The sequence below is a fragment of the Prenolepis imparis genome, unplaced genomic scaffold (genome assembly GCF_030444845.1).
Source record: "Prenolepis imparis isolate NDT839.2.m4 unplaced genomic scaffold, iyPreImpa1.0 SCAF_10, whole genome shotgun sequence".
In the NCBI taxonomy this organism is placed as follows: Eukaryota; Metazoa; Arthropoda; class Insecta; order Hymenoptera; family Formicidae; genus Prenolepis; species Prenolepis imparis.
Genome location: NW_028141168.1, coordinates 1326643 through 1352815, shown reverse-complemented (window position 1 = coordinate 1352815; position 26173 = coordinate 1326643). Strand labels below are relative to the sequence as shown.

At 31.5% G+C, this 26173-nt stretch overlaps 1 protein-coding gene, 1 long non-coding RNA gene and 1 pseudogene across 3 annotated transcripts in view; 2 read left to right on the top strand and 1 right to left on the bottom strand.

Annotated features, from left to right (window-relative positions):
• Positions 1–26173, top strand: part of LOC145941602 (uncharacterized) — a 296529-nt gene that overhangs the window by 207776 nt on the left and 62580 nt on the right. The window lies entirely within an intron of this gene.
• Positions 18908–21114, bottom strand: LOC145942077 (uncharacterized). Its single transcript, XR_014426303.1, has 2 exons — positions 20608–21114; positions 18908–20232 (listed from the first exon to the last, which is right to left on the bottom strand). It is a non-coding gene; the product is annotated as an uncharacterized LOC145942077 (long non-coding RNA).
• Positions 21849–25158, top strand: LOC145942089 (uncharacterized; annotated as a pseudogene).

The following is a 26173-nucleotide window of genomic DNA, read 5'->3' as shown; positions in this document are numbered from 1 at the left end:
TTTTAAATATTAAGGCAAATCAAATTATAAAAACTGAATCAATAAATTCAGAATCAAATTTAAATTTACAAATTGATCGAAAAAATAAAATAATTGATGCATTACGATTAAAGCATTTAAACAATGAAGAAAAAAATCATGTTGAAAGACTAATTGAAAAAGGAAGTGATTGCTTTCATTTAATGGGAGAGAATCTCGAATATACGAACGTACTGCAACATCGAATAATTACAACAGATGAAACACCAATACATACACGACAATACCGATTTCCAACAATTCATAAGGAAGAGATAAATAAACAAGTAAATGAATTGTTAAGTCAAGATATTATTAAACCATCAAAATCTCCATATAATACGCCTGTGTGGATAGTACCAAAGAAAGCAGACTCGAAGGGGAATAAGAGATGGAGAATGGTGTTAGATTTCCGTGACCTAAATGATAAGACAGTAGGTGACGCGTATCCACTTCCAAACATAACAGAAATACTCGACCAGCTGGGCGGTGCGAAATATTTCTCAGTATTTGACCTTGCTTCAGGTTTCCATCAGATAAAAATGCATTCAGAAGATAGTCATAAAACAGCCTTTTCAACACCTCATGGGCATTATGAATTTGATCGTATGCCTTTTGGGTTAAAAAACGCACCAGCGACATTCCAAAGATTAATGGACTTAGTACTAAGCGAAATGCAAGGGAATGAAATTTTTGTGTACCTAGATGATATCGTATTATATGCTAGTTCACTTACAGAACACGAAATTAAATTTGAAAAATTAATTGCAAGATTACGGGAAGCAAATTTGAAATTGCAACCAGATAAGTGTGAATTTTTGAGAAAAGAAGTTACATATTTGGGACATATAATAGGAGAAGATGGAGTTCGGCCAGATCCTAAAAAGATTGAAGCAGTAGAAAATTTTCCAAAACCTAAAAACCCGAAAAATGTGAAACAATTTCTAGGACTGGCGGGATATTATCGTAGATTTTTGAAAGGGTTTTCAAGGATAGCTAAACCATTAACTAATTTATTAAAAAAGGAAGTTGAATTTAAATGGGAAGATAAAGAGCAAAACGCGTTTGATACATTAAAAAATGCACTTTGTGAGGAACCAATATTACAATACCCGGATTTTACGAAACCATTTCTTTTAACAACAGACGCATCAGGAACAGCAATCGGTGCAATTTTAAGTCAAGGACAAATTGGGAAAGATCATCCAATAAGCTATGCTTCGCGAGTATTAAACGACGCTGAGAAAAATTATTCAACGATAGAAAAAGAATTATTAGCGATAGTTTATGCTGTACAACATTTCCGTCCATATATTTATGGAAATAAATTTATTTTAATAACGGATCATAAACCACTAACCTGGCTTCATAAATTAAAAGATCCAACTTCACGATTAGCAAGATGGAGAATTAAATTAGCAGAGTATGATTATGAAATAATTTATAAACCAGGAAAAATTAACGCCAATGCTGATGCTTTATCACGAAATCCTACAACAAATATATATCCAATTTATCCTTTGTATGATGAAATTGAGGAATGCCCGGAAGACGAAGAAGCAAGACAAAGAAATGCAAATCCAAGATCTTTGCCAGTATCACCACGTCAAGGAACAATGACAGAAGAACTAGAATCAGAAATTTCAGGAATTCAAACGCGTAATACAAATAAATCAGAAGGAGAAAGTATACCCTTTACAAGGAAAGAATTAAAAGAACCATTATTTACTGAACATGTAATTGAGGCAGAAATACATAATTGTCCAATTATAAATGAAGACGAAACAGAATATTTGTCTTATGAAAATATATTAGAAAATTCAGAAAATAATATTGAAAATAATGATATTAATGCAACTTCGAATTCAGAAGTAGGAAATAATTCAAATAATGAAACTTTCATAAATCAATCAATAACTATACCATCTAGTCTTTTACAAATACTTGAAAATTTGACAGGAAATGTGGATAATAATGAAAGAAATGAAAGTTACAGAATTGAGGAAACATCAAATGACGAACCAAACAACGATCTCAATGATGACGATGAGGAGGAGTATGAAAATTTAGAAAAAGAAGAAGATAGTGAAAATGATTCTGATAAAGAGATTGATGAAACATTTAACGAAATGAATATAGATGAAATAGATAAATCAAGTGAAAAACAAATAATTACAAGAACACAAAAACATAGTATAATAAATAGTCGTGATAAAATTTTTATGAGAAAAGATAATTATTTATACTTTTTAACTGCAAATGGAAAACCATGTGACAATGGGTCAAAAGAATTAAAAAGTCGAAATTTAGTATCACAAATTAAAAATGCTAAACTAGGAAATTTTGTAATAATTAAAAGAGGAAATAAATTTCATTTTATTTTTATTTGTAAAAATAGTATTGAAGAAAAGTTAGAAAAGGAAACATTACAAAATTTATCAATTAAATTAAGAAAAACAATAACAGAAAATCCAATTAAAATACTAAATGTATCAAAAACTCCAGAAATAGATAATTATAAATGGGAAGAAATTTTAAATCATATCAGAGAGGCAATGAAAGGATTTCAAATAAAAATAATAGTTTGTCATGGGTTAGTTAAAATTCCAGAAGTTGAGAAAAGGAAAAATATTATAGAAGAAAATCATTGTTCAACTTTTGGGGGACATAAAGGAATTACAAAAACTTATAATAGAATCAGACAAAATTTCTATTGGGAAAATCTTAAAATTGATATTCAAAATTTTATAAGACAATGTTTACCTTGGCAAACTAAAAAATTAGTCAGAATCAAAACTAAACAACCTATGTTAATAACTGACACACCATATTCTGCGTTTGAAAAAGTATCCATGGATATAGTAGGACCACTACCTCAAACCTCAAAAGGACATTCCCATATATTAACAATTCAAGATCACCTAACCAAATTTTCTCTTGCCATACCTTTAAAATCCACTACTACTGTAAGTATAGCTGATGCATTATTAAAATATTTTATTTGTATATTTGGAGCTCCTAGAGCCATATTAACTGATCAGGGTACTAATTTTATGAGTAATTTAATGAAAAGATTTGCAAAACAATTTAGAATCAAACAATATCGAACTACAGCCTTTTATCCACAAGCTAATGGAGCTTTAGAACGATCACATTTAGTATTAATAGAATATTTAAAACAATACGTAAATAAATTTACAGAATGGGATGAATTATTAGAATATGCAACATTCTCATACAATACTAGTACTCATGAATCTACAGGTTATACACCTTATGAATTGGTATTTGGGAAAATTGCTAGACAACCATCTAGTGAATTTAATAATGAGATAAATAAAGAAAAAACATATGATGATTATTTACAAGAATTAATGAAAAATATTTATACTTTACAAGAATTGGCACGAGAATGCTTAATAGCATCAAAAATTAAATCAAAACATTATTATGATCAAAAAATTAATCCTGAAGAATTTCAAATAAATGATCAAGTTTTTCTTCTTTGTGAACCAAAAAAAGGAAAATTGGGAGATCAATATTCTGGACCACATATTATAACAGACATCTTGCCTAATGGAAATATCAAGTTATTTTATAAAGGAAAATTAAGAATTGTACATCCAAACAAAATTCGAAAAACAAAGGTGATAAAAAAATAATAAAAGATTGAATTTGTACCGCGCAACATATTCAATCTTCAAAAAAAAAAAAAAAAAAAAATATATATATACAGAATATATATATAAATATATATAAGCATATATGGTATACATAAGAATTAATTTTAATTTATATTTAATAGATGAAAACTATAATCTGGTTCATAATAAACTGGAATATTTTAATACAAGGAATAAATGGAATCATCGGCTTTGATTGCGGAACATCTAATCTCAACACGACAACAATGTCTTTACTTGATGTAGAAGAATGTAATATACCATTAATTGAACCAGAAGTCAAGAAAACATATATCCAATTATTACAATTGTCGAAATTTGAATCAATTAATGTAATACAATGTAAAATCTCTGTACTGAGAACGATATATTATTGTGGAATGCACTCACATATATCAACTGTATTAAATGCACAAGCGCAATATATAATTGAAACAACGTTGGATCAATGTAAAAACATGCATCAAACTAAAACATTCTTTATTGATATTAATAATATAATTCACGGACTCAAAATAAATTATACGATATCAAGACCAATTATTTTTGCGGGATCATTAACAATAGACGGAAAATGTTCAGGAGCACAATATTCAGATCCTTATGGAACATGGCAAAATGTTGTTCAAGGAATAATAACAATAAGTTTAAATAATTATCAGGCTCCAATAAATTTAGAAACAAATCAAATACATCTAAATTCAGGAACAGTATGTAAATATTCTGATAGTAATTGTATCGATAGTGAAGGAAAAAATTCTTACTGGGACAGATTACCAAATGATTATTGTAAATTTAATCATTATGATATATTATATGAAGGCTATGCAACAAAAATGATTAATAATGAAAATAAGGAAATTCAAATTATTTATTCATTATCAACACAAGATATAACATTTGCGCTTTCAAAAACAGGAGAAGAGCATCTTTGCGGATACATATTAGTAAAAACAGAACATCCTAAATTTTTAATTTTAGAAACAAAAGAAGGAGAAACTTTTATTCCAAAACGGAGATTATCAGTCGAAAATTTAGATATATTTGCATATGTAAACTCAAAATTCGTTTATGTAGAAAAACACATACGAACACAAATGAATTATACAGAGACATATTAAAACAACGATGTGAGATGGAAAGAAAAGTAATGAAGAATGCTCTAAGCATAGCCATACACTCTCCAGATGAATTTGCTTATCAAATCATGAAGGGACCTGGATATATGGCGGTAATTTCTGGAGAAGTTGTTCACATAATAAAATGCACTGCAGTGGAAGTAAAAATTCGACATGAAAAAGAATGTTATCAGCAATTACCAGTATTAAAAGGGAATGAAACATATTTCCTAGCACCTCGTACACACATTCTTTTCAAAACAGGAGTACAAATTACCTGTAATAGAGTAATTCCGCCAATGTACCATTTAAATAATGAGTGGTACAAAATAACCCCAATTCCAGAATTAAGTATACCTCCATTAACATTAGCACCAATGACAAAACCCACATGGCACTACAATGATCCAGGATCATTGGCGGCAAGCGGAATATACAGCAATAGTGATCTTGAAAATTTAAGAGATCACATTATGTTTCCAGCAGAGAAAAATGGAATCTTAAATATCATGGCCCGAGGAGTGAGAGGAGAACCAATAATTTCGCAAGGAATATCTCTTTCACATCTGCTGGATGAAAATTCATTACAAAAAATTACAGAAAATACTTGGAGAAGAATTTGGGGAACATTTATATCTTTTGGAAATGCAAGCGCAGGAATGATTGGAGCATATTTTTGCATCAGGATTATAAAATTAATAATTGATACAATAATACATGGTTATGCACTACATATGATATATGGATGGTCAATCCACTTAATAGGAGCTTTATGGGATTCAATAACAAATCTATTATTGCATCTGGCAAAAGGATCAAATCAAGAAAAAGAAGAAAATAAGAAAAGAAAAGAAGGAAATGAAAGGGAAAAAGAATCAACTAATCAAATTAAAATAAATCAAGAAACATTACATATACAAGAAAACATAAACACAGCACAGACATATTATCCAAATTCCATTATCGAAAATGAAAGAAAGAATGATCCTATCCGCAATGATTCTCTATACCCTCGATTATAATATTATATAATACCCTCGATTATTAATAATATGTAATACTTTTAAGAAATGCGGCCTGCAAAAGAAATAGCGGAGAATCATCTAAATGAATTCTATGGACCAATAGATGGAGTACGTCCTAAGGACTACTGGGAAACATATAGCGCATTAATGAGATGCTTATGCCTTATCAATCGAGAAGAAAATGGAATCGTTTTTGTAGAAAGGACGTCTCCAAAACGATGTCTTTGTGAAGAATGTTATTTAGAATTAAGTGAACCCGAAACCTTTAAAAGATACATTAATTGACATTCAATATGTATGAGAAGAAATATTGACAATAGGTTAACTAATTGCGCTAGTTGTAATAAAGAATTATTAATAATAAGTTGTTGGGCACATAAATGTAGAGATTGTATTGAGGAATTTTTAATAAATAAATCTATCTTAATTACAACTAGTGAACTATTAGTAGTAAGACGTTGGTAAAAAAAAAAAAAAAAAAAAAAAAAAGAAATAAGTGATCATTGATCACAATTGATAAAATAATACCAAAGGAGCTATGTATGTAACCTGTATAATCTCTACATAATATTTATAAAACGTTATAAAAGAAGTAGTATATACGTAGAAATAGAACAATTTTTTTTTATATACTACTTCATACATTGTGTAATATTTCACAATGTATGACTTAAAGGGGGAAGGTGTGACGTCCACATAAAATTAAATAAATTAATATGGGGAGTAACAAATGGATCGATACGGATCCATGTAGTGATTGGCACGAGTCAATGAAGGTGGGCAGTTGATAAGAATATTGATTCACTATTATATTTCACCGTGGACAAGAATGACCTCCCACCTTAAAAATTCTTTAAGAAACAAGGGCGGGAACCTGCGCGGGGATTCTTGCCGCTTGGTATAAATAAGAGAGATAATGAGGATAGTCTTTAGACTTTTGACATTAGTCCTCAGTTAATTGTCATTAATCAGAAAATATAAACTTGTGTTTAAAACCTAATAAAAGTAATTCAAATTAATCTAGAAAGAGACGTAGTCCTTTTAATTATCAGAATTCCAATAAAGTTGTCGCTGTCAATAAGAATGGCAACAACAAAATTAATATTATAATAATTTGAATTTTGACTAAGATTGGCGCTGTCGAAGAGCATGGCGAAAATCGTCATAAATCGCTGACAATAGTGTGGCGACTATGATTAAACAGTCTTAATTTAAATTCTAATGTTTCTCAATTTTTATTAGATGCCCAAAAAAGCAGGCAGACGTGTTCAAATTAAGAGGATTACGTTTCAAATTAAGGAAGCTATTATTAAAATTCAAGATCCTTTACCTCTCTATCTAAAACTCCATACTCTCAAATCTAATCCAACTCCTAAAAAAATAGAATATAAATTAATTCCAATCCACTTTAACATCAACTATCCCCATTGGAAGACAATAAACAAAACTGATCCTCGTCGCAAAACATATAAAATTCGGTATTTATTCGGCCCAGAGGATTAAATAATTAAATATAAACCCACAAAGAAGATCTAATCCCGGGTAAATTTCTTAAATGATTTGACCCAAAATAGACCAAACAATCTTAATTGTCCGGACGTGACAATTCATTGAAATTAATATTAAAAGTGGGTCCGATAATTGGACTTAAATATTAAATTTATTTTAAGCGCAAAGTATGTTTTTATTTTTAACATATTTAACAAAAAAAACTTTCTTGATGTATGAAAACATTATAATACATATGTATGTAGTAATGACTACTTTTATTAAGATTTTTAGTCTTGATGTGTGAACATGATATAAAAATTAAGCCCTGAAAGTAGAATACAATATTGAAACTGAGATAGCGATCTTCACAATTTCGATAGATTCTATTAAACTACGCAATAAAATAATAATTATAAACATTTGTATAATAATAAAATAAAAATAAATAATAATATAAATTATAATAAAATTAAACATATTTATAATAATAAAATGAAAAGTAAATAATAATATAAATATAATAATAAAATAAAAATAAAGATTTAAAAATAAATATTTAATTTATAATAAATATAAATTTATAATAAAAAATAAATTTATAATAAAAATAAATATTTTCATAATAAAAATAATTCTTATGTGTTAACAAAATAATTATTTAACTAAAATTAAAGAAATTGTTCGAAATGAGTTCCTCCCACTTCGATACATATTTTTGCTCTTTTTTGTACGTCTTGCGTAGCTTTTTGTATATGATGATGTTCAATTCTTTGGACAGTGTGGAATACCAATTCTCCCATTTCGTCTGCGGTTTCGATGTTGTTATTTAAAAACTGATCATTTTTTCTTTAATCGCTCCCCAAAGATAAAAATCACATGGGTTGAAGTCCGGAGATCGAGCAGGCCACGGAGTTATTGAACCTTTTCCAAACCATCCTTGTGGAAAATTTTCATTAAGATAACGGCGGACGATACTTTTGAATAAGATTCATTGATATTAATACTAAAAGTGATTCAATAGATAATTAGACTTAAATGCTAACTTCTAAGTGCAAAGTGTATGTTTTTACTTTTAACATATTTAATAAAACTTTCTTTATGAAAACAAATTATACACAATACACATGTATGTAATAAATACTATTATTAAAATTTTTAGTGTTGATGAAGCACGATATAAAAATTAACCTTTAAGGGTAGACTATAATATTGAATCTGAGATAGCAATCTTAACTAATTTTGATAGATTCTTCTAAACTGTATGCAATAAACATTTTTATAGTAAAAATTTCTTACGTGCAGAATGGGCAGGTGCGCCATCATGCATGAATATCATAGCTCGTCTAGTTAATGCTACATCTTCCGAATTATTCTCTGCCGGAATTAATAAATCTGGCAGATCATTTCGCAAGAAATTGAGATATTCTTGAGCATTTAAACGTTCTGGTAGTATAAAAGGTCCAATCTAAGTTCAATTAATAAAGTTATATTAATAATAGGAACAATATTAGTAACAAAACAGTAGTATAATTAACGATTACAAATTAGAATTCTATAAAGAAAATGTTTATTGTATTGATTATAAATAAAAAAGATATGTCAAATCGAGAGAGATATTAAGGGCCAGTTTTTCAATAATAGTTTAAACTTATTGTTAGATCGAAGTTTAAACTTTGCGCAGAACACATGTGCACATAGTTTCAACTTCGATCTAATTTTAAACTATTATTAAATAACCGGCCTTAAGAGAGATATTAAAAAACAAGTTCCATTGAAAAAAAAAGATTAAAAAGGACTGAATAAAAATAGTTTTAATTCAATTAATTTAAATTTCAATTAAATTATAATCTTAAAATACTTACGATTTGATCTCCCAGCAATCCACACCAAACATTTACGGAATATCGGTATTAAAATGAACTTGACCTAGTGAGAAATGGATTTCCATGGCTCCAGTAATGATAATTGTGGGTATTAAACATTCCGTTTCTCATAAATGTACATTCATCAGTATACAAAATCCGACTTCCGTAATTAGGTCTCAAATTCATTTGATTTCAATAATATTCAGCAAAATTCACACGAAATGGATAATCTCGTGGAAGTAAATGTTGTACTTTTGTATAGAGATACGGGTGCTGCTCATTTTCTTTAAGCACTCTATAAACACTTATATGCGATATATTAAACTGACAAGCAACAGATCTTGTACTTAATGTGGGATCATTGCGAAAGACAGCCATAACAGCATCTTCCATCACAAGATTGCGTATTTGACGTGGACGACCTCCGTTTCTATTATTCGGTAAAACATTGCCAGTTTCTTGTAGTCGTCGAACAGCACCAGCTATTACATTTGGACTTGGATGATGTCGATTCAGGTATAAATTAGCATATTGCACTGCGGAAGGTGCAGCCTGTTCTCCGTTTATAAAATACAAACGAATCATTTCGTAATAATCTTGTGCGTAATAAACGGGCATGATGAGGATTATTAAATGGTCACTTATAAAAGATCGTTCACTTATAAATGGTCACTTATAAAAGCATAACAATGAATAATTGAAATGATCAGAAGATTTTGTTTATAAGAACCTTCGCGCTTGTGCTTTGTTTTCATACATACAATACATAAAGATGAACATACATACATACGTATCAAAACAAAGCCCTAGCAAAGATTCTTTATAAATAACAAAAATATTAAAGAAAGAAAAAATATAAATCTGGTCTTTTTTTTTTTTAACATTTCAACTATTCGTTGTTACGTTATAAGACTATTTAATAATCTCATGCGCTTTTATTATACATAAGATTATTGTGATATGATTCGTTTATATTTTACAAGTGAAGAACAGGCTGCACCTGCGCTCTCTCTCTCTCTCTTTTTCTCTGAGAGAAGACGTGTCAAACATCGCTCTGCAAAAGTGATAACTTTTAAGTGGTTATATAGTGAGGGAGAGTGGCGAAAAAGTATTGAAGTAATAGTTGCATAGACCGGGAATAGACATGAGTGTTATCTAACAGGAATATGCTGATTTGTGAGCGTGAGAGTTATATTTCTTGTATGAGGCATCGAGATTTCACGCGACAGGTAGACATTAAAGGTGGACACAAAGCGCTGACGTGTGAATTTGGACAAAGGTAATTGACCGCCTATGCTGGTATTAACAGCTTCGACCGGTAATTATCGATATGAACGATGAATATGATGAGTATCGATGCTCGGCATGTAAGAAGGCAATAAAAAATAAGGTTGTTGCATGCAAGTCTTGTGTTAAGCTGTTTTACCATCCGGGATGTGCAAGTAAACATAAAATTTATGATAGAAATCGCGAACTGGTGTCGTGTCCTGGCCCATTTGAGAAATTTACAATTGAAAATGAAGCAGATATGAAGAAGGCACCGACAGCAGTGGGGAGCAGTAGGGAAAGACAAGGATCTACAGGATCTACGGGTTCGTTTACGACATCAAGCAGTGGAAATAGAATATCAGGAGCGAGTGGATCATCGAGTATTGAAGTAAAAATAGATTGGCTTGTAAAAACTGTGAAAGAAATAAAAGACGAAACAGCATGTAAGAAGGAAATTAAAATGATGGTTAAGGAAATAGTTCGAGAAGAATTTGGAAGTATTAAACAAGAACTGGAAGACTTGAGAAGAATTATACAAGGAGTAGCGGGTGAACTGGCAGGAGGAGCTCAAAGATGTTATAGTGAAGCAGTTAAAGAGAAGAAAAAAGAAAATATTATAATTGTCAAACCCAAAGTGCAACAGGAGAGTGAAGCAACTAAAAAACTGATAAAAGAAAAGGTAGATATCAAGAATATGGCTATGGGAATAACGAAGTTAAAAAAAGGAAGTAAGGGAACAGTGATTCTCGGCTGTGAGACTGGAGAAGAAATGGAAAAGCTAAAGGCGACAGTACAAGCCAAGCTGGGCGAGAATTTTAACGTTACTGAGTCACCGCGGATGAAACCTAACATAAAAATTGTCAATGTTGGCGAGGAAGAAATGGAGTTGAATGATGATGATTTAATAGGTACAATTAAGAAGCAGAACAAAATTGACGCGAAAAATGAAGAAATTCATATCCGAATAGTGAAGAGAATAGTTAAAGAGAAAATAAATGAGAAAGATCAGTCCGGAAGAAGAGGAAAAGATGGTGTAATAATTGAAGCAGATGAAGAGACTCATGAAGTAATGTTGAGAAAAGGGAAACTGAATGTAGGATGGAGAAAGTGTCCTGCATTCAATCACATTAACATTAAAAGATGTTTTAAATGCTGGGGTTATCATATTGCAAAGAATTGTACGCATAATGAAACATGTCACAAATGTGCAGGAAATCACAAGGTGAGTGAATGTACAGCGACAAAGAAAAGATGTATAAATTGTATGTTTAAGATTCAAACATACAATTTATACATCTTTTCTTTGAAAATAAATGATGAGCATGGCGCACTTGATCCGGAATGTCCGACTTTCAAGAGGGCGATACAGGAGGAGAAGAGGAGGGCCGGATGGAAGGAAGATAAATAGCAACTACAGAAGGAAACGGAATTAATACTATATACAAATGCGCAAAGTTTGATGGCGCATAAAGACGAGATACAGCATCAGATTATGAAGAAAATGAATCCTGCGTTCATAGCGTTATCAGAAACCAGAGTGACTGCTGAAATTTAAGACTGTGAAGTGAACGTACCGGGGTATAGTATGATTAGATGTGATGCTGAAAACAGAAATACAGGAGGAGTTCTTTTATATGTAAGGGACGATATTAAATATGAGATAATATTAGTAAAAAAGTTAGAAGCGAATTGTTGGTGTGCTGCGATTGAGGTGAAAGATAAATTGTATAAAGGAGTGATAACGGTAATATATCACTCATCGAGTTCATCGCATGGTGAGTTCGTGAGATTTCTGGAGGATATAATAGAAGAATTAATAATACGGGGAGAATGTATAGTAATAGGAGACTTTAATATAGATATTATGTTGGACTCGTTTTATACAAAGAAGTTACAAACGACAATGTTGAAGTTAGGCATGAAACAATATGTAAATAAACCGACGAGAATTACGAAAGATAGTAAGACAATTATAGATTTAATTTACGCTAATAATAAAATAGAAGTGCAAGTAATTCATGAACCTAAAATAACGAACCATGCGTGGTTAAAAGTTGATCTTAATGCGAATAAAATTGATAATAAATACAGAGAATTTAGTGCTAGAAATTTTAAAGAGTTTAATGTAGATGAATTTATTAAATTAGTGGAAAATAAATTAGGAAAAAGCCAAGATATGAATGTCAGTGTGAAAGCGAAGAAACTTGTCGATAATATAGTAGATGCATTGGATGCTACAGCACCTAGAAAAAAATTTAGAATTCCGAAAATATGGGAAGGGAAAAAGTGGTTTTCGGATGAAATAAGGGAAGCAGCAGCTAAAAGGGATGAGGCGTACAGTAAAGCGTTGTATGATGACACGGATGAAAATTGGTCACAGTTTAAAATCGAAAGAAATGCAGTGGTTAAACTAATCAGGACAAAGAAAAAAGAATACTATGAAAATATGACAGATCATAACAAGGGAAATCCGACATCTATGTGGAAAACCTTAAAAGAAATAATAAGGGGCGAACCAACGGGTACAAAAAAAATAGAGAATATAGATTTTGAAATATTAGATAATACTGAAGGGTGCAATATAGCTAATAAATTTAATTTATATTATATACAGAGCATTGAGAACATAGTAAAATCTATAAGTAGAGATAAATTAGGAAGTCCAGGTAAAAGAATTATTTTTGTTATTGAAAGCGAGGGAATAATGGAAAATTTTGAGATGATTAGAATAGAGCATTTACAAAAAATTGTTATGGAACTACCAAAAAAGAAAGGTACGGAGGAGGGATTAACTAGTGATATACTTAAAGCAGTATTTTATGTAATAAAAGAGGAATTTATTGATATAATAAATAACTCTTTGAGGGAAGGTTGCTGTCCAGAAGGTTGGAAAACGTCTACGATAATACCGATTCCAAAAATAGAAAAAGCCAGAAAAGCAAGTGAATTTAGGCCTATTAATATGTTACCAATATTCGAGAAAGTATTAGAATTAGTAGTTAAAAAGCAAATTGAGGCGTATTTAGAAGATAACTGTATTATAACAGAACATCAGTCAGGTTTTAGAAAACAGTATTCGTGTGAAACAGCGATTCAAACAGTCATTGACGAATGGAAACTGGTAGTTAGTGAGGCAAAAATGGTGGGGGTAATTTTCATGGATCTCAAGCGAGCATTTGAAACGATAGATAGAGAAAGACTGTTAGAGAAATTATATCAATACGGAATTAGAGGAACAGCTTTAGAATGGTTAAGATCATATTTAAAGAATAGAACACAGCAGGCACGATTTAACAATGAATGGTCTACATTATTGGCCACAGAATATGGAGTACCACAGGGATCTGTATTAGGACCTTTGTTATTTATAATATATATAAACGATAATTAAAGTCTGTCCGGAGGGATGTAGTATAAAAATGTTTGCAGACGATACGCTAGTGTATGTGACTGGAGGGAGTAGTGCGGAATTAGAAAGAAAAATGAATATGGCATTTGTTACAGTGGAAAGATGGATGAATACAAATAAGTTAAAAATGAACGCAGGGAAAACGAAATATATGATAGTTCGAAGTGTACGAAAAGAACTGAGAGGTAACATTACACTGAAATGTTTGGATGGAACGGAGATAGAGCGTGTGGAAAGAATGAGATATCTAGGCATAATTATTGACGATAGGTTAAGATTTAAGGACCACTATAATTATATGCTAAAGAAAATAGGGAAAAAAGTGAGTTTTTTAAATAGAATAGGTAACTACATATCGGCATACACTAGATGTATTATATATAAGTCAATCATAGCGCCTCACTTTGAGTCTTGTGCGACGCTGTTAATTGATATGGGAGAAACACAACTGAATTGCAAAAAGCGCAAAACCGGGCCATGAGGGTCATATTGCAATGTGATAGATATACCAAAGTGGGGAGTATGCTGCAAGCGCTGCAGTTTATGTCCATAAGACAGAGGCTGAATTATAATGTGTGTATATTTATCTTTAAGATTTTAAAGAATATGTTACCGGATCAATTAAGAAATAAGTTAACAATAGTGGGAAAAGAGAATGAAAGACAGACACGGCAAGCTGGGGACATTGTAGTACAGTTTCGTAGAACAACGAGTGCACAGAAGAGTATGTTTTATGAGGGAGTGAAAATGTACAATGCCTTACCAGCTGAAATAAGACGAATCGAAGAACTGGAAGCGTTTAAGCGAGAGTTAAAGGAGTATATTGTAATTAATGTAAATTAGACTTGTATTTTACAAATAGCTGAGAAAGCTAATAAATATCAATCAATCAATCAATCTCTCTCTCTCTCTCTCTCTCTCTCTCTCTCTCTCTCTCTCTCTCTCTCTCTCTCTCTCTCTCTCTCTCTCTCTCTCTCTCTCTCTCTCTCTCTCTCTCTCTCTCTCTCTCTCTCTCTCTCTCTCTCTCTCTCTCTCTCTCTCTCTCTGCAGTAGAAAATGTTAATTTATATCCGAATTGACATCATCCAAATTTAAACGTAATAGTTGGTGCTGTTCGATGACTACGAGAAACTGGTAGCGTTTTACCGAATAATAGAGATGGAGGTACACAATCTTGTGATGGAAGATGCTATTATAATTGTCTTCCGCAATAATCTCACATTAAATACAAGATCTACGAGGGTTGTCTGAAAAGTTTCCGACCTAACAAAGATACAAGACATTTTTTCTTCAAATTAATTTTTATTTTTCTACATAGTCTCCTTGTAAGTCTATACACTTCTCCCAGCGATGCTCCCATCTCTTCAACCCGTCCAAATAGTACTCGGCGTCTTTCTCTGCAAAATAGTTGTTTACGAAGGTGATGGCCTTCTCATTCGACGAAAATCTCTGTCCTCCGAGCGCAACTTTTAGCTTAGGGAACAAAAAAAAGTCGCTTGGGGCTAGATCTGCTGAGTAAGGAGGGTGGTCAAGCAGTTCAAACCGTAATTCGTGGATTTTCGCCATGGCAACCGCTGAGGTGTGAGACGGCGCATTGTCTTGGTGAAACAAAATTTTTTTTTTCTGCAAATGTGGCCGTTTTTCCGCAATTTCTGCCTTCAGCTTGTCAAGTACTGATGCGTAGTATGCTCCTGTAATGGTTTTTCCTTTTTGAAGATAATCGATTAAGATAACTCCATGACTATTCCAGAAAACAGTTGCCATCACTTTCCCAGCCGAAGGAACAACCTTTGCTTTTTTTGGAGCCGATTCCCCCTTCGCAGTCCACTGTTTTGACTGTGTTTTTGTTTCTGGAGTATAATGGTGTATCCAAGTTTCATCTACAGTAATTAATCGGCGCCAAAACTCTGATTTATTGCGCCTAAACTGCGCCAACAGAGTGTTGGAAATGTTCATTCGAACACGTTTTTGGTCCAAAGTGAGCAAACGCGGCACCCAATGCGCGGACAGCTTTCTCATGCCTAAATCTTGATTCAATATGTGACAAACACGTTCTTTGGACATGTTCATAGCCTCTGCTATCTCTCTAACTTTAATTCGACGGTTGTCTAGCACCATTTGGGGAACTTGAGCGATATTATCGTCAGTGGTTGCAGTTTTTGGACGTCCCGAACGTTCATCGTCACCCAAGCTGGTACGGCCACGTTTAAATTCAGCAGCCCAAAATTTCACGGTGGTAAATGATGGTGCAGAGTCCCCGTATACAGCGTCCAACTCGTCTTTAATTTGCATAGGCGTATTGCCTTTCAAAAACAAATATTTAATGACAGCTCGATACTCGATTTTTTTCCATTTTCACAAAAACACTCACATCGACTCACTCAAATGATTGTCAAACAACAACTGCGCGTCCAAAATGGCTGAAATTTTGGTGAGTACCTTTCAAAGCATGCGCAAACACATTCCCCAACTTTTGTTTACGAGTGCTGCCATCTTCATGTTGAGGTCGGAAACTTTTCAGACAACCCTCGTATTGCTCGTCAGTTTAGTATATCGTATATGAATGTTTACTGAATGCTTAAAGAAAATGAGCAGCATTCGTATTATTATACAAAAGTACAACATTTAGTTCCACGATATTATCAACCTCGCGTGATTTTCGCTGAATATTATTTAAATCTAGTAAAAACCAAATTATAGAAGTCGAATTTTGTATGTCGATAAATGTACATTTACAAGAAACATTTTAGGAATGTTTAATATCCACATTCTCTTATCATTATCATTACTGCAGCCATTTGGAAATCTATTTCTTACTCGAGAGAGATCTTTTCAACATCGAATTCCGTAAATATTTGGTATGGATTGCCGAGAAATCAAATCGTAAGTAGGTATTTTAAACTGAAATAAAATTAAAATTTAATTGTAATTTAAATTAATTAAATTGAAACTATTTTTATTGTTTTCTTTTTAATCATTTCTCTAATGTAACTTTTTTTATTATCTTTCGTCTGTCTATCGATTTGAATTATTTTTTTATTTAATCAATGCAATAAACATTTTCTCTCTAGAAAAATAATGTGTAATCGTTATATTACTGTTTACTTTTATTACTAGTATTGTTCTTATTGAATTATTTTTCCTATTAATATAAACTTATTGAAAGGAAATCTAGATCGAACTTTTTATATTATCACCCTTGAACTCTCAAAAGTAGTCTCGATTTCTTACAAAATGATCTGCCAGATTTGTTAGTTCCGGCAGAGAATAATTTTCTTGTGAGACACGTAGTTGAAACGTGGCTATGACAGGAATGGCTAAAGGGATAGGCGTGGAATCGGTTCTCTGAGGGTACTCGCCGAAATAACTAACATTAGTTAGGTTAAACAGGTACTTTATTCGGGAACGTGTTCCCGGTAAGAGTCGTGGAAAAAGACGAAAATTCTCAAAGAAGAGGTAACATTAAATAGATGAGCTACGATATTCATGCACGATGACGCACTTACCCATTCTGCACGTAAGAATTATTTTTATTATAAAAATATTTATTTTTAATATGTATAATATATCTTTACTCTTATTTTATTATTATTATATTTATATTATTATTTATTTTTATTTTATTATTATACAAATGTTTATATTTATTATTTTATTGCGTAGTTTAATAGAATCTATCAAAATTGTGAAGATCGCTATCTCAGTTTCAATACTGTATTCTACTCTCAGGGCTTAATTTTTATATCATGTTCACACATCAAGACTAAAAATCTTAATAAAAGTAGTCATTACTACATACATATGTATTATAATGTTTTCATACATCAAGAAAGTTTTTTTTTGTTAAATATGTTAAAAACAAAACATACTTTGCGCTTAAAATAAATTTAATATTTAAGTCCAATTATCGGAACCACTTTTAATAAATTAATTTCAATGAATCTTATTCAAAAGTATCATCCGCCATTACTTCGATAAAAATTTTCCTCAAGGATGGGAAGGATTCAATACTAGTCCGTGGCCTGCTCGATCTCCGGACTACAACTCATGTGACTTTTCTCTTCAAAGAAAAAGTATTTCTAAACAAATATGGAGACAGCTAACGAGATGGAAAAATTAAATATTCCACACTGCCGAGAGTATCGAGAATAATCAAATTTTAAGAGCTACGCAAAACGTACAAAAAAGAGCAGAGACATGCTACATTCGCTTCGCCCCACTTTGTCTCGCTACTCTCCGATCCCGCGCTCCCCACCCAGTAGGCGGCGCCTACGCTGCCTTCCGTTGCCACGCGCTGATTGGCAAACTTTAACAATTTATAGCGTAAAAAATAAAGCCTAGATAAAAAATGGCTCAGGATTTTTCGATTTAGTTTGTTGTCCTGCACCTGATGGTGTGCTTCGTATACGTTTGTTTAGTTACACCCTGTATAACACTGTCCCCGACAAAATTTAACTTTTTTTTTCTCTTTTGCTTGTGGTATGTCATTTCTGAAGATTTTTGGTCACATTTTAATAAATATATAAACAATTTTTTTCTTAGAATAATAAATAAGTCACTCTTTCATATTAATAAATCACATTATTGCACTAATTATAGGTATTTAACGCAGCAAAAAGATAAAATAGATCAGTAAAACAGCTTTGGTTTAACGCACGAAGAAGTATTCGCTATTCGCCAAATAAGATTTTAGAAATTAAACATGTAGCCCATGAATTTAAACAAAGTAGATATCTCGCCGATTCCTCGCATAATCTATTTCTTTGTTTAGTTATAATTAGCCCTGCTACAGAGAATAATCTCTCTGATGGAACGGATGTTGCGCAAATACTCAAAAAGTCTTTTGCATTTCAGATAGACATGGATACACATGGGTGTGCTTTGACCACCATTCTAAAATATTTTAATTTTTATCTGCTCTTTTACAATTCAAATATTCATTAATTTCTTTATTCCAATCATTGTCATTTGAAGCTGAATTGTTCTCATACAGTGAATGTATATCAATTGTATCTGGATCAGAATTAAATGTTGCATTGGTTAAATCTGGAGAATAACTTTGTTCGGAAGATATTTTAAAGTAATTTTCTTTATATATTTTTTTGAATTTTTCCAACGATTGACTTAGCAACTCTTTTCCCCAATTAGTTAAATTAAATGTTTCTAATTTATGTCTAAGATTTAAGAGTAATACAATGCAATAAATCCAATTTGTCTTATTATAATATTTAATTAATTTATCCCTTGCTGCTTGAAATGCCAAAAGCAAATTTTCATCGGTTCCACATCTGTCTTCTTTATGATTTAATAATTGCATCATATCTTCTATTTTATCTAGTAGCATATTAAATGCTACTATGACTAGCGGCAAAGTAGCATACTTGTCTCCTCCAAGAAGAGTGGAAACTAATTTAAAATTTTTTAAAAATACGCTAATCTGTTTTAATAAGTACCATTCATCGTCTGTTAACAGAAAACGTTCAATGTTCCTATCATTACTAGTGCTACAAAGTGCATTCAGAGCTGAACGCATTGATAATCCACATTCGATCATGTCGTATGTTGAATTCCAACGCGTTGCTATGTCAATTATCGGCGATAAGTACTTCGTGTTTGTTATGTAACAACTACTTTTTAATTTATTGCGAAGTTGTTCCGATCTTTTTAATTTTATAAAAATGCTTCTTAATTTAAGAACTGATGTTTTAACAGATTCATAATCGTCGTCATTATCTATTTCATCTTCGCGCGTCTCTTCACTGACTAATTTCTTTAAAGAATCCTGCACAGCTAAATTTAAAATGTGCGCAAAGCAGCGAAAATGTTGGTTTTCAACATCAAAAACTAGTGAATTGTTTATCATAAGTTTTCCGAATTGTTCAATGAATGTAGAATTTGACGCAGCATTATCTAACGTTATGCCCTAAATTTTTTCTAAAATGCCTTTATCTTTTAAACATGCAAGAAATATTTCTGCGATATCTTTTCCTGTGTGGCGACCATTCGAAGCGACGAAATCTAAAGCAACGGAAATCAATTTCCAATCATCATTGATAAAATGTGCAGTTATCCCATAATATGATTTTCCTGCAACAGATGTCCAACCATCTAATGTGAATGATATTTTAGATTTGTTTTACATCAAGGTGTCAATTACAGATTTTTGTATATCTGTAAAGACTTGTACAACTTTTGCACGCATCGTGGTACGCTTTGGCATATTAATTTTAAGATTGAGAAGTGTAAAAAATTCTTGCGTTTCTTGATCATCGAAAAAGTTAAAAGGCAGATACTTCATTGCTATCCATTTCACAATCTTGCGATCTAAATAGATCTGATTTGTTATAATTGGCACTGTAATAAAAAAAATAAAAAATGAATTAAATTATCGGTCATCAGTTAGTAAAAATAAAATAATTAATAATCGTATTTCATATTTATATAAAGCATATATTTATTATTCAGTTTTTTTAAATTTAAATGAAAGATAAAATTAATTATTTAAAAAAGATTATATTGTATATATGTGTGTGTGTGTGTGTGTGTATGTATTGTTGATTGGATAAATATGTATTTTATATATATTTGTGAGAATATTATTATCCAAAATTAATGCGTAAATTCGTCAGGTTTTCATTGTATCAATTTTTTTCACCTCTAAATTACGACTCTGTATATACTCAATTAATTATTCTCTATCTTTTGTAATGTAACACTACAAAAACATACCTGCTTAAACGTATCATGAATAGATAATTGTTTCGAAGATACTCCTGGAGAGTTGGAATTTCCGAATATGGTTTCATAAATCTTTGCATGATTCCTTTGCAGATGTCTCTTAAGACCAGTTGTATTAGAGTTTGTCATTTTTATTGCCTTCTTTTGAGTTTTACACAACTTGCAGACTCCAACTTTTGCATCTTTTATAATCTTGATGTCAAAATAACTTTTAACTTTTAAGGTTGTATTTTTTTTTACTGATTTCGTTAATTTCTTGTTTTTCACTACAATTACTTGTCACTTCGTTTACGTCTATTATCACTGATATCTGGTTCATTTTCTACGCTCCTTTTTCTTTTTGTAGACATTTTAAAAATTCAGTAAAGCTCCGTAGTCTGCTGACGTTTGGCCTTACGAAACACAACGCCGATTTTATGTGATGCTGTAGTTCGATTCTGAATTTAACGAGTGCTAGAATCTATAATATATCGTGCGGGCGAATCTTCTGCGACTCATGGCGTGTACATGCCACATGCTTATATACGCTTATTTTCAAAACCTTCGCCGCCGTTTCCGCCGGCTAACCGGCTTGCGGTGCGGCTTCTGTCATCGGATCTAAGTGAACGCCGATCAGTGAAATTATGCCGCTATCGCTATACGCCAATTGATGAAATTACGCCGCTATCTTAAAAAGTATCGCTATCTTAGAGAGTCCGTTTAAACAAAAAGAGTCGGATCTTTCAGATCCTACATAAAACAATTTCTTTTGCAAATGGCATTTTAGTTTTCGAGAAATTTCGAGAATTTCAAGACGAGACGAGATTCTCGAGTTCGAGATCAAGACAAGAATATACATTTCAAGATTTTTTCGAGACAAGGACGAGATTGTCCAGAATCTCGTCTTGTCTCGTCTTGTGGCATCCCTATTCAGATATGTTGTCATATCGTTGGTCAAAGTGACCCCTAGGGGTCATTTGGAGGTCAAATTATTGACAGTCACACAATATGCAACGAAGGGTGGTATCGAGTGAAATGACGCGAACAAAAGTTGTAGGGATTATAAAGGACTATTTTTGTGACCTTGAACTTGACCTTGAACTTGACCTTGAGGGTCACCAAAAGATAGTCCTTTATAATCCCTACAACTTTTGTTTGGGTCATTTCACTCGATACCACCCTCCGTTGCATATTGTGTGACTGTTAATAATTTGACCTCCAAATGATCCCTAGGGGTCACTTTGACCACCGATATGACAACATATCTGAACGTAAAATTTCCCGCCTTTTTAAAATCCGGGGTCAAAAAAGGGGGTTTCTATTTAAAAAATCAAAGTTGACCTTCAATTGACCCTTAAGGTCAAGTTCAAGGTCAAGTTCAAGATCACCAAAAGATAGTTTTTGATGATCCCTACAACTTTTGTTGGGGTCATTTTCCGTGAAAGTGCGTATTTCTGGAGATCATAGGGGGGTCCCATTCTTTTCAAATACCCTGTATATTCACAAAGTGTCTTCATAATTTGCGTTCCTTCTATTTCGTTCCAATGATTATATTCAAGATTGTTGTTTCTCCAAGAGGAAAAAGTTTCAGCCGAGGTCGAAAATATTGTATGATTCGAATGTTTTTGTCTGAGGTAGTTTCGTACTTGTAGTGTAATATCATCTAACGATGGTTGCACGTTTTCATAAAGGACATTTTCTTCGGGTTTAAACCATTTTGCTATAATAGTAGCAAGCCTTTCATAAAGCTGCTCTTCGGAAGGTAGCTTTACATAGTTTCTCCATTCCGCTTTGGCCAATTGTTGTTTTATAAAGCGATATAGTTTCGTATTGCAATATCTTTCGGTTAAATGGTCAGTTCTGAAAAATTGACATATTAATGTGCAATAAGTATGTATATTAATTTAAATTAATAGCACATAATTATACTAATTTATATTGAAAATCTTACCGTGCAGTTTAATATTTAATTATATTCGCAATAAAACCGTCATTATAAATTTACACACACACACACACACACACACATATATATAGACGCATAATCGATGATGGTTCTGTACGCTGCATTGTTCATTGTTCATGATTGGCAACATTTTGGTTTCAATAAATCGATATTTCGTTACTCGTTATCGAATGACTCACGATTATGGCTAACTTCGTTGCTTTCGTCCGACTAATGTGCAATTTATGTGTGCTGGTTATTAGTCTGCATCACTCATCGTCAAGTGGCAATAAAGGAATAAGTTATATATAAACGTAACCAAGAAGATTTGCATATTTGTAACTACACTATGATACTTGTCCATACTCATCCACACTCGTCTGTGCTTTCTATTCGTCTCGTCAACACTCAAGATTTTGTAGAAAGGTATAAAATTATATAAAATTAACTAAACTGGTTTATGTATACGCGATATTGCATGTCACTATTTATAAAATTGTATATAATAAACCGTGATTAATTTTTATTGGTTATGTGTTCTTTGTTTTAAACATTTTACATCGTGGTTTTCAATACTTCTTCTATCCACTTGGATATGACCGAATCGAGGTGCGAGCAATTTTCTTATGAAAAAATAAGAAAAGAATCTTCCTTATAGGTAAATATAGAAATGCACATGACTATAATATTTATTGTCAATAAATTAATTTATCATTATACATATATTTTCTTGGTAGTTTACAGAAAATTTCTACGTAATTCAATTCGATGATGGGCTAGCACTAGTCCCTAATAACTGGTTGCGGATATCCGACGACAAAAAGCAACGGGTTTGCTTCTATCCGAATTACAATGTGAAAAAGAGGCTGAATAAGGCTATACAGAATAAGGAAATACCAGATTTAAAAGATATAAAAGCTAGCTGGGCGATGTATGATGTTCTACGCATTTTTGCTTCAGCAAGTATATATCTACAATTATTTATTAAAACCCGTCTTTCCTTCTTTTTTATGTTAAAAAAGAAATTAATTTTTTTTCTTCTTGGCAATATCGATCCAATAAATAAAGTCAAAATAATGTAAACAAGAATTTATATCAATAGCCGATACGTAATAAATGAAATTAAAAGTTACTTTGACTTCATTGGACCGATTCATTGGACTGATATTGTGTAAAAGAAAGAAGAATTAATTACACTTATTAAAAACTTAAGATATTTTCTTTTAACATCAAGCTGTCGACATATAATTCTCACTACTCTTGATTGTCTATCTATGTTTTGTACAATATTTATAATTGTCAATTATATTCAGATACTTTTGAACGAAGCCAAGAAAAGTTAAGGATGGCCGAAAATATTATATCCGACATAAATATTGAGGATGAAGAAAATATAAAACAAACACGACATGACAGAGCTACTGCAAAAAATTTTACGTCTGATGATGAATCTTCCAGTAGAGAAGTGGATTATGGCTTACTGTCTCCTTTACCAGATCCGAAGGAATTTTCTGGACAATCACAACAATTGTTTCGTTCGGAAAAGCCTGCACAGATTTTGACGACCTATGAACATCCGATCATTGCATCCGAAAAATCAGTTCAAATTGAAAATAAAAAACGGAAGATAATTCAACAAGAAACGGAAATGATTGCTAAACATAAAAAAAGAGTTAGGAAATAAACATGAAGAAGGTTTTATCAATAATGTTTATTCCATCAATGAATATAACGGAGAGTTAACAACACATCTAAATAAAAATAATGAAGATCAATCTCAGAAAGGTTAAATATATTAGTAATGACTTTTTTAAATACAATATTTTAAAATATAATTCATGATATTTTAATTTTTAGTGTTGAAGGAAATTTTGAGAAAAGTTAATCGCATCTTAGTTGAAGTAACATACATCGACAGAAGACTCAATAGATTAGAAAATAAAGCAGACCACGTTACAAATAAATAAAAAATAATATAAATGAAGAAGCATTTACTTTCGACACTATTTCTTCAGTGCGTGAGCTACAACTGTTTGAAGAAAATTTAAAAAGTGAAGAATTTTTCGTGAAAATGGTAAATGTTTATTTTTATACTTAATAATTATAATTATTGTTAATACTTAATTTATAATTTTTATTATTTATAATTATTAAATAATAATTATAATTATGTGAACGATTATATAAAGACGTGTGATATATATGTATACATATATAAATACATATGTATGTCCAGGGGCAGTTTCCGGGACTTTTGACGTTTTGTATAAGCAGATTCCAAGACATTTGGCATTTTCCAGGACTGTCCTGGAAAAAATTTAGGTTCTACGACAGTTTCCAGGACGTTCTGGAATCTGCCGTATGATATACAAAGGCAGATTCCGGGTCTGTACATCCAGATGTACGTACATTTATATGTATATACATATGTATTTGGCGGATTTGATTACATATTATAAAATTATTGCATATAAAAAGGTGAATTATCCAAATACAGTTTACCTTTATATGTAAAGTTATAATAATTGATTTATTTTTGTAACTTATGCTTCAAACGTATATGATATAATGACAGTGAGAAAGACAGTAATGCTTCTATTCAAAACATGACAAAGTGACACAGACCAAATAAGTATATATATATATATATATATCGATATTTAGGCACCACTATAATATTATACTTATCTCTCGCAATATCGATATTGAATTACTCTCATAATATCAGTTTCTCTAATAGAGATCGATTTGACGAGATGACAATTGAGATTATTCTCTCTCATGGGACGGGGTATATAGATTAATTAATGAAATTAATTATCGAATAATGTAAAAGCATAAGGATCATTAATTATCATTATCAATCCGATAATTTCGCGAACCTCGCTTTTTATACACAGCCTACTATATACTCTATCTCTCTCTTCACTTTTCCTCTATTTCTTTTTTTACAACCAATATTTTCCTATATATAGAGAATAATAATAAAGAAAGAAATAATGGAAGCAGTTGACGGTATGTGTGATTCTTATATGTAGGTATACCACTGAACTATATATACCTATACTGGGAATGCTCACTCAAATGGAAAGAAACGGGACAAAAGAGATAGAAAATTGCCACCAGCGCGACCTTTTATAATTCGAGCTAAAAGACAAAAGGATAAATAATATATTATGTCTGCCACCATATCTATCATTTGTCTATCTCTTTATCTTTCGATTGATCGGCTGCTTAACATTGAGTGAGCATTCCAGTATAGTATATAATTCAGTGGAATATACATAACGGATAGTCCCTGCAACACATTACATGACAAGATGAGTGTGGCTTTTACACATACATATATATATATACATGCATAATATATATATGCGTGTAAATATAAAATGTTATTTTCTTCTGAATGAGATTCTTTTAATTATTAGCAGTGATGTGCGAAAAATCTTTTTAATAATTTATCACTAATAATTTATATCACAAATACAAATAAGTTCATTTGAACATTATTCAGTCTCATCGGAATACAATTCCTCATACGTAATATGCAATACTTATATAATTAAAATAATACTCGTGGTCTGTATATATATAAGATTTCTTATAAATAACCATTTGACTTAAACATTTATT